Source organism: Saccostrea cucullata, unplaced genomic scaffold (genome assembly GCF_032062105.1).
Source record: "Saccostrea cucullata isolate Sc308-1 unplaced genomic scaffold, CSIRO_AGI_Scuc_v1 ctg6141, whole genome shotgun sequence".
Lineage (NCBI taxonomy): Eukaryota > Metazoa > Mollusca > Bivalvia > Ostreida > Ostreidae > Saccostrea > Saccostrea cuccullata.
Window position 1 is genome coordinate 10,977 of NW_026936745.1, and position 10,267 is coordinate 21,243.

The following is a 10,267-nucleotide window of genomic DNA, read 5'->3' on the forward strand; positions in this document are numbered from 1 at the left end:
CGAAGTTTACCTGTAGTTTTGTTCCTGATGAGTGATTAATCGGTACTGATTGACCAGTTTATAAGAATAAAACTCGAGAGCAATTCAACCCAGCCTGAAAATTTTTGTCCAAGGCAAACTGGAGAGACTGCCATGATGTAAATTAATTTATTAAATAACAATCCCGACTCTAATTTTTCAACATTGATCCCTCTTTAAAAACATCCGTAGTATTCCGAATGACTTCTCGGAACTTCTCAGATGGCTCGTACATCGCACATAGGGAACATAACACCTGTTTTTCATCATTTTATTTTATTAATTTACAACTTAATACTTTTTTTATATTGGGAATTTTTATGTATAATTTTGGGGAAAACATGCACTTTTCAGCATTGGGAATGGGGCCGAATTTCGGCCCCAGAGAGACCTTAAATAAATCTATGACCTATGTCTCAAATTAAAAATTATTTTATAAGACATTAGTTAATAAACTAATCTTGTATTATTTCCTTTCTTGTAGAGCACAATTTGGGAGTAATGACTACCTTTTATTGAGAGATCAAAGGTGTTGAAATCACAAATTCCATTCTGTTTATTTTTTTTACCATATCAGTAAGTTTTATTTTTTATTAAGTATTTCAGTGTTTGTGTTACTGTAAGATACTTCTTTCTTATGAGAACTTTAAACTTGACCATAACTTTTAATGGGTGATGCAAGGGGCTTTCATATTTCACAATTGTATTTCTTGTGAATTTAATATTTAATACCCATGCCAGGAGCAGAGAAGAAGATTTTCAAAGAATTTATGCATTTTCACTTTATAATCAATAGAGCCCCCCCCCCTCCCAACACCAAAACCCCTGACCCTGGGGCCATAAAATTCACAATTTTGGAAGAGGCACTCTTGGTCAGCATTACTTTGTACTCAGTTAGTTTGTTTAATATCCATGAGCAGAGGAGAAGAAAAGAAATAAAGCATTTTTACTATATAATCTATTTAGCCCCACCCTAGCACTAGAACCCCTGACCCTGGGGCCATGAATTTCACAATTTTGGTAGAGGACTGGATACTGGATACTGATTACAATCATGCCAACAGTTTGACTGCTTGATGTCCAGGAGTAAAGAAGAAGATTGCTATCTGTTTTTGTCTGTCATAGTGCGTCATGTGTCGTGTGTTAACATTTGAACATTTTCAGCTTTTTCTCTGGAACCACTGATTCAGTTTCAATCAGATTTAATATACAACATCTATGGGTGAAGGGGAACAAAAATTATGCAATGGTCCCTGCCCCCCTGGATCCTGAGGGGTGGGGCAAAAACCACTAAAATTAATGGAATCTTTAAAAATCTTCTTTTTTACTCCTGGACATCAAACAGTCAAACTGTTGGCATGAATGTAATGAGTGAATGTAATGAGTATTGAGTCCTCTACCAAAATTCTGAAATTCATAGCCTCAGGGGCAGGGGTTCTAGTGCTAGGGCAGGGCTATATAGATTATATAGTGAAAAGCATGATTTCTTTGAAAATCTTCTTTTCTGCTCCTGGGTATTAAATAGATCAACTAAGTACATAGCTATGATGAGCGAGAGTGTTTCTTCCAAAATTGTGAATTTTTATGGCCCCAAGGTCAGGGGTTTTGGTGTTAGGGTGGGGCTCTTTTGATTATATAGTGAAATGCATTAATTCTTTGAAAATCTTCTCTGCTTCTGGGTTTTAAATAAACCAACTAAGTACATAGTTATGATGAGCAAGCGTGCCATTACAAAAATCTTGAAATTTATGGCCCCAGGGTCAGGGGTTCTGGTGTTAGGGTGGGACTCTATTTATTATGTAGTGAAAATGCATTAGTTCTTTGAAAATCTTCTTCTCTGCTCTTGGGTATTAAATAAACCAACTAACTACATAGTTATGATGAGCAAGAGTATCTCTACCAAAATTGTGAATTTTATGGCCCCAGGGTCAGGGGTTCTGGATTTAGGTTGGAACTCTATTGATTATGTAGTGAAAATGCATTATAATTCTTTGAAAATCTTCTTCTCTGCTTTTTGGTATTAAATAAACTAACCAAGTACATAGTTGTGATTAGCAAAAGTGCCTTGACCAAAATTGTGAATTTTATGGCCCCAGGGGTAGGAGTTCTGGTGTTAGGGCTGGGCTCTATCGATTAATTATACAGTGAAAATACATTAAATTTTTGAAAATATAATGTAATTTTATACAAAATTTTATTCACTTAAGTGAATGGGATAAAATTTTGTATAAATAAAATCTTTGAAAAATCTTCTCTGCTTCTGGGTAATAAGCAGATGAATTACTTACTGTAAATGTATTATATTTGGCATGTACAATATTTGGTGGAAATTGAATTATCAACAAGTTAGCGTAGATTTGATTTAGCGCAATCTGAATGTGCTTGATATACCTATATGATATACAAGGCATTAATCTATGTACTTGATTTAGCGGACTCTGCTTACCGCCAAAATCGCTAATTAGAATACACAGCTAAATGTAATACATTTACAGTATATGGTTATGATGAGCATGGGACTTCTTTTTCAGAATTGTGAATTTCAAGGCCCCTGGGTCAGGGGTACCATTTTCAGTATATAATAGAGCCCCCTGGCTCTACTTATATACTGAAAATGAATTAATTAGGGCCCTGCAAGGATTTGCGGGTGCCCTATAGTAATCACTCTGTCCGTCCGTCTGTCTGTCTGTCTGTCTGTCTGTCCGTCTGTCACTCTTCCGTCCACAAATTTTCTGTTTTTTTCTAATAACTTTTTTTATGGTTGCCCAATCAAGTTCAAATTTAGTATGGTAGTTCAGTAGGCAGAAATACATATTTTGATGCTAAGTTTGGTTCTCTATGTCTTCTGGTTTGGAGCTGGGGTTTTGGGCTAGATTCCTTAACTATGCATAAGAATGAATGGGCAACTTTTTTTATGGTTGCCCAATCAAGTACAAATATGGTATGGTAGTTCAGTAGGCAGAAATGCATATATTGATGCTAAGTTTGGTTCTCTATGTCCCCTGGTTTGGAGCTGGGGTGGTGGGGTAGATTCCTTAACTTTATATATGAAAGCATTGGCAAAGAGAGATAACTGCTGAAGATGTTCCCCTTGTAAAATGAATGCTGCTATGAGTCCCTTGGGATTAATTAGCTTTCCTCCTGAAGAAAATCCAGAGCATTATCTTTCTCTGTCAAATTGAGATGAATTACCACCTCTGTCTGCAAATGAAGTTTGTTTTGAAGTTAAGTCAATTTGGAATGCTATGAACACTCTGAAATGTGGATTTAAATATAAATTTTTATAATTTATTTTTGTTTAATAGTTATGATTTCATTGAATTCTAATAACAAGAAAAAGATTAAAGAAGATTTTTTGATTTACTTTTTTTCACTTTATGTTAATTCAAGAATATTATTAATTTTTAGGGTAGTTGTATCAAAACCCCATTCTATCATTAATACTGAAAAAGTTCTTATTGTAACTTTAGAAGAAAATGATGAGAGAGGTACAATTAATCCCTTGGGATTAATTATCTAGCCTGTTGCAGAAAATTTAGTAGGCTTTTCTTTATCTGTCACTTTAAGATTAATGGGTCCTTGAACAACATCAGCATAAAAGTAGGTCACCGTGACCTACTTTTTGAACTTTATGACTAATTCTTTTTAAAACATTTAATCCAATTATTTCAGACACTGAGAGGTTTAGAATCATCAAATCTTGTAAATTGATGCATCTTGGGACCTTTAAACATATTTATGAAAAAGTAGGTCACAGTGACCTACTTTTTTGAATTTTGCAGGCATTTGTTTTTGAATTGTTTAAAAGGCATATTTTGATTACCTTCAGACCTAGGATAATCAAACTTGGTCAGCAGATGCATCTTGTGACTTTGAAAAATTTCGACCAAAATATAGGTCACGGTGACCTACTTTTGACATTTTATGGCTTTATTTAAGTGTCTTAGGTATTTTTTGGCTTAGAGTCATCAAACTTTGTAAGTTGATGCATCTTGGGTTTTCGGAGAATGATGTCTAAAAAGTAGGTCACGGTGACCTACTTTCGACATTTTATGGCTTTATTTAAGTATCTTAGGTATTTATTGGCTTAGAGTCATCAAACTTTGTGAGTTGATGCGTCTTGGGTTTTCGGAGAGTGACGACCAAAAAGTAGGTCATGGTGACCTACTTTTGACATTTTATGGCTTTATTTAAGTATCTATGGTACTAAGTGGCTTAGAATCATCAAACTTTGTAAGTTGATGCATCTTGGGTTTTTGGAGAATGATGTCCAAAAAGTAGGTCACGGTGACCTACTTTCGACATTTTATGCTTTATTTAAGTATCTAAGGTATTTATTGGCTTAGAGTCATCAAACTTTGTGAGTTGATGCGTCTTGGGTTTTCGGAGAGTGACGACCAAAAAGTAGGTCATGGTGACCTACTTTTGACATTTTATGGCTTTATTTAAGTATCTATGGTACTAAGTGGCTTAGAATCATCAAACTTTGTAAGTTGATGCATCTTGGGTTTTTGGAGAATGATGTCCAAAAAGTAGGTCACGGTGACCTACTTTCGACATTTTATGCTTTATTTAAGTATCTAAGGTATTTATTGGCTTAGAATCATCAAACTTCGTGAGTTGATGCGTCTTGGGTTTTCGGAGAGTGACAACAAAAAAGTAGGTCGCAGTGACCTACTTTTAACATTTTATGGCTTTATTTATGTATCTATGGTACTTATTGGCTTAGAATCATCAAACTTTGTTAGTTGATGCATCTTGGGTTTTCGGAGAATGATGTCCAAAAAGTAGGTCATGGTGACCTAGTTTTTGACATTTTATGGCTTTATTTACGTATCTATGGTACTAACTGGTTTAATTTTGTTTGTTGATGCATCTTTGATTTCTAGAGAATGTCGACCAAAAAGTAGGACATGATGACCTACTTTTGAATATCCCAAGGACTTATTGGCTTAGAATCATCAAACTTTGTCAGTTGATGTATCTTGGGTTTTCAAAGAATGTAGACAAAAAAGTAGGTCACTGTGACCTACTTTTTTTTCTACATTCTTTGAAAACCCAATAAATATCTCAAATACTAATATGCTTAGAATCTTCAATCTTTGTTTATTAATGCACCTTGAGTCCTCAGAAAACTTCAATCTTAATATAGGTCACTGTGATGTACTTATGATTTTTTATAGCTTTATTATTAAAAATATTTTCAGTCCTAATTGGCTAAGAATCATCAAACTTTGTCAGTTGATGCAACTTGGGTCTTAGGATACTTAGGGTTAGAGGCTTCAAATAGAAGTGATAGATTGTAAAATTTATCAGAAGAGCGATTCAAGGCCCTTGGGCCTCTTGTTTAATCATTCCGTAAGCTGCACCCCATTAATTCTGCCCCATGGTGGGGCCCTTGCTGACTGGTCAGTTTTCTAGTTGTTTGAAATCTTCTCCTTGGTATTATGTAACATTTTGTCAGTTGATGCGTCTTGGGTCCTCGAACAACGTCAACTTAAAAGCAAGTCACCATGACCTACTTTTTGAATTTCATGGCTAATCCTTTCTAAAACATTTAATCCCACTGTTTCAGTCACTGAGAGGTAATCATCAAATCTTGTAAGTTGATGCATCTTGGGGCCTTGAAACATATTTATGAAAAGTAGGTCACTGTGAACTACTTTTTGAATTTTGCAGGCATTTGTTTTCAAATTGTTTAAAAGGCATATTTTGAATACTTTCAGACCTATGATCATCAAACTTTGTCAGTTGATGCATCTTGGGTCCTTGGAAAACGTCGACCAAAAAGTAGGTCACAGTGAAATACTTAAATATAGATAAAAAGTAGGTCACAGTGACCTACTTTTGACATTTTATGGCTATATTTAAGTATCGGGTATTATTGACTTGGAATCATCTAACTTTTTTAGGTGATGCACCTTGGATTTTTGGAGATTGTCTATCAAAAAGTAGGTCGTGGTGACATACTTTTGACATTTTATGGCTATATTTAAGTATTTCAGGTACTTATTGACTTAGAATCATCAAGCTTTGTAAGTTGATGCATCTTGGGTTTTGGAGATTTTCGACAAAAAATTAGGTCCCGTGACCTACTTTTGATATTTTATGGCTATATTTAAGTATGTTGGGTACTTGTTGGCTTAGAATCATCAAACATTGTCAGTTTAGGAATCTTGGGTTTTCAGAGAATGTCGACCAAAAAGTAGGTCACGGTGACCTATTTTTGAATATCTCCGGCACTTATTGGCTTAGAATCATCAAATTTTGTCAGTTAATGCATCTTGAGACCTCAGAAAATTTCAATTAAAAAGTAGGTCACCATGACCTACTAGTGATGAAACGATTGTCACCGACAATGGATTGCCGATCATTTTTGGGTGTTTGATTCCGATTATTGATTACGTTTTTCATAATCGATTGTCGCCCAAATAAACTCGCCCAGTAAACGTGTACGATTTGAATGAAACAAATGCGTATGCAATAAAAATACATGTAAAACGAAACAAGGTCAACAAAAATGGAGTCCGCAGATGAAGTTAACAACAATCAAGTAGAAATTTACCCATATCCAGGGAATGCAAAATCTGATATCATGACAACAATTTTTAGTTTTTATGAGCAAATATGTATTTTTATGTCCCGCCATGAATATGTCCGGGGCATATAGTGTCATGTCCGTCTTCCATCCTTCCGTCCTTCTGTCCTTCTGTCCTTCTGTCCTTCCGTCACACTTGAGGTCAAAGTCTCAAAGAAACTAGCCTAGATATTTTCATCAAACTTCATATGCTGATAGATATTGATGAGAGCTATGCAACTGCATCAACATTTTTTTGACCTTGACCTTTCCTTTAACCTTGACCTCCATTTTCTTAAGGTCATTTGGGGAAGTTCAAGGTCACTGGAAGAAAAATTTCATAATTCGTGTACGGTCCATAGCTTTCTTATGGATAAACTTGGTAGGTTCTCATTTCACACAAAGATTGCCCATAACCCAAGGGTGTGTCATGACCTTGACACAAGGTCATTTGAGGAAGTTCAAGGTCACTGGAAGAAAAATTTCATAATTCGTGTCCGGTCCATATCTTTCTTATGGATAAACTTGGTAGGTTCTCATTTCACACAAAGATTGCCCATAGCCCAAGGTTGTGTCATGACCTTGACCCAAGGTCATTTGGGGAAGTTCAAGGTCTCTAAATTTCATAATTCGTGTCCGGTCCATATCTTTCTTGGGGAAAACTTACTTCTGAAAAATCCAGCGGGGGGTATTTTGTCCCGTTTGGACAGTTCTAGTTTTATTCCCAAGTAACTATAAGTCCTACCTGAACCAAATTTAAACTTGCATGGATGATGCATCTAGGGATGGACACTACCAGACTTGCTTCGGATGCTGGATCTTGGCTTATATTTTCATTCCCAAGTAACTATAAGCCCTGCCTGAACCAAATCTGCATGGATGATGCATCTAGGGATGGACACTACCATACTTGCTTCGGATGCTGGATCTGACCTATATTTTCCAAACAAGCAATTCAGCTGCATCACTATTCAAGATATTCTGATCAAATTTTATACACATACAAATTTTCATGTTGCTTTACTAATATATCCTCGGCGGGGCATTCAGGCCTCTTGATTCTCAAAATCAGGGGCCGATATTCGGCCCTGTTCCCAATGCAAAAAAGGTACCTTTTTTCCCAAAAGAAAGGTGTAAATTTCCCAATTCCCATAGCAAAAATATTAACCCATGTCCTGCCAGGGATTCTGTAGATAACAGCATCTGTGAGTGCCGAGCTGATAAGGAGCTCCAGCCGCTGACTGTGCCAGGCTGATTTATAAATTTCTGTCAAATTGCATATGTGTAGATTATCTTAATTATCACCATTTTATGATTGCCTTTTCTGATAGCAATCTACACAAATTTTTTTCAGAAAAAACAAAAGAAGAAAATTGTGAAGAATTTTTAGGTCACCTGAGTAAACTCAGGTGACCTATTGCTATCCGTTTTCGTCCGTCGTCGTTCGTCGTCCGTCGTGTGTTAACATTTGAACATTTTCAGCTTCTTCTCTGCAACCACTGAACCAATTTCAACCAAATTTGCCCTAAAGCATCTATGGGTGAAGGGGAACAAAAATTGTGAATTTCATGATCCCTGCCCCCCTGGGGCCTGAGGGGTGGGGCCAAAACCACTAAAATTAATGCAGTCTTTAAAAATCTTCTTCTTTACTCCTGGACATCAAGCAGTCAAACTGTTTGCATGATTGTAATCAGTATTGAGTCCTTTACCAAATTCATGGCCCTGGGGTCAGGGGTTCTAGTGCTAGGGCGGGGCTAAATAAGTATATAGTGAAAATGCATTATTTCTTTGGAAATCTTTTTCTCTACTCCTGGGTATTAAATAAACCAACTAAGTACATAGTTATGATGAGCAAGAGTGCCTCTACCAAAATTGTGAATTTTATGGCCCCAGGGTCAGGGGTTCTGGTGCTAGGGCGGGGCTCTATTGATTATATATAGTGAAAATACATGATTTCTTTGAAAATCTTCTTCTCTGCCCCTGGGTATTAAATAAACTAACTAAGTGCATAGTTATGATGAGCATGAGTGCCTCTACCAAAATTGTGAATTTTATGGCCCCAGGGTCAGGGGTTCTGTCATTAGGGCGGGGCTCTATTGATTATATAGTGAAAATACATGATTTCTTTGAAAATCTTCTTCTCTGCCCCTGGGTATTAAATATACTAACTAAGTGCATAATTAGTTATGATGAGCATGAGTGCCTCTACCAAAATTGTGAATTTTATGGCCCCAGGGTCAAGGGTTCTGGTGTTAGGGGGAGGGGCTCTACTGATTATATAGTGAAAATACATGAATTCTTTGAAAATCTTCTACTCTGCTCCTAGGTATTAAATAAACCAACTAAGTGCATAGTTATGATGAGCAAGAGTGCCTCAACCAAAATTGTGAATTTTATGGCTCAAGGGTTCTGGTGTTAGGGCGGGGCTCTATAGATTATATATAGTAAAAATACATGAATTCTTTGAAAATCTTCTTCTCTGCTCCTAGGTATTAAATTAACTAAGTGCATAGTTATAATGAGCAAGAGTGTTTTTACCAAAATTGTGAATTTTATGGTCCCAGGGTCAGGGTTTCTGGTGTTAGGGCAGGGCTCTATTGATTATATATTGAAAATACATGAATTCTTTGAAAATCTTCTTCTCTGCTCCTAGGAATTAAATAAACTAAGTACATAGTTATGTTGAGCAAGAATGCCTCTTTTAAAATTATGAATTTTATGGCCCCAGGGTCAGGGGTTCTGGTGTTAGGGGGGCGGGGCTCAATTGATTATATAATGAAAATACATTAAATCTTTGAAATTTTTTTTCTTTGTTTCTGGGTATAAAGCAGATGAACTACCTTTATAGTTATGATGAGCAAGGGCCCTAATCTTGCAGAATTGTGAATTTCAAAGCCCCAGGGTCAGGGGTGGGGTGGGGGCTCTACTTATATACTGAAAATGAATTTTTTGTTTGAAATCTGCTCTTTTGTATTTATAAAACATTTATTTTTTGATATTAAGGGTGCCTTTTTGAAATTTGTTCAATGTGTGGACCTAGGGTCAGGGGTTTATGTCACAGTGTTAGGGGCACTACTGGTTAGTTGGAATGCATTTTTGTTCCCCTACCCTGCATATGGGTATTCAGTAACCAAGCTAAGCAACTGCTAAGTGTATTGTTATGATGATCAATGGTGCCTCTTTCAAAATTGTGAATGTCATATAGCATCTGGCTTAAAGCATGAATCAAATTCAATAACTGGAAAATTGTTGCATAATGCTCAGGTGACCTATAAGGCCCGTGGGCCTCTTGTTTTTAATATTTCAACTCAGTAAAAAACTACATAAGCTTTAAACAAAAATTTTATATTGAAAATCTTTAAAATACGAAATTATTGGTATTTTAATGTCACTATTTATTTCATAGTAGCTTTTTGCGATTACTATATTGTAAGAGTCCTTCATGTTACTACTGGATATACTTTTACATTTTTAAACATAAAATTATGCTTTCTACAAGTCCTTTTTTTGACATCTGTTTAATGGACATGGAAATCCGATTTTGTGGCCCTGTTTTTTTCTTGTGAAATATTGAATATATCTGCCGTAAAGTGATTTTTTTAACCAAATCGTCTTCAAAACAGTTTTTAGAAATAATAAACTTTAAAAGTCAATCAGTTTGCGATCATTTGA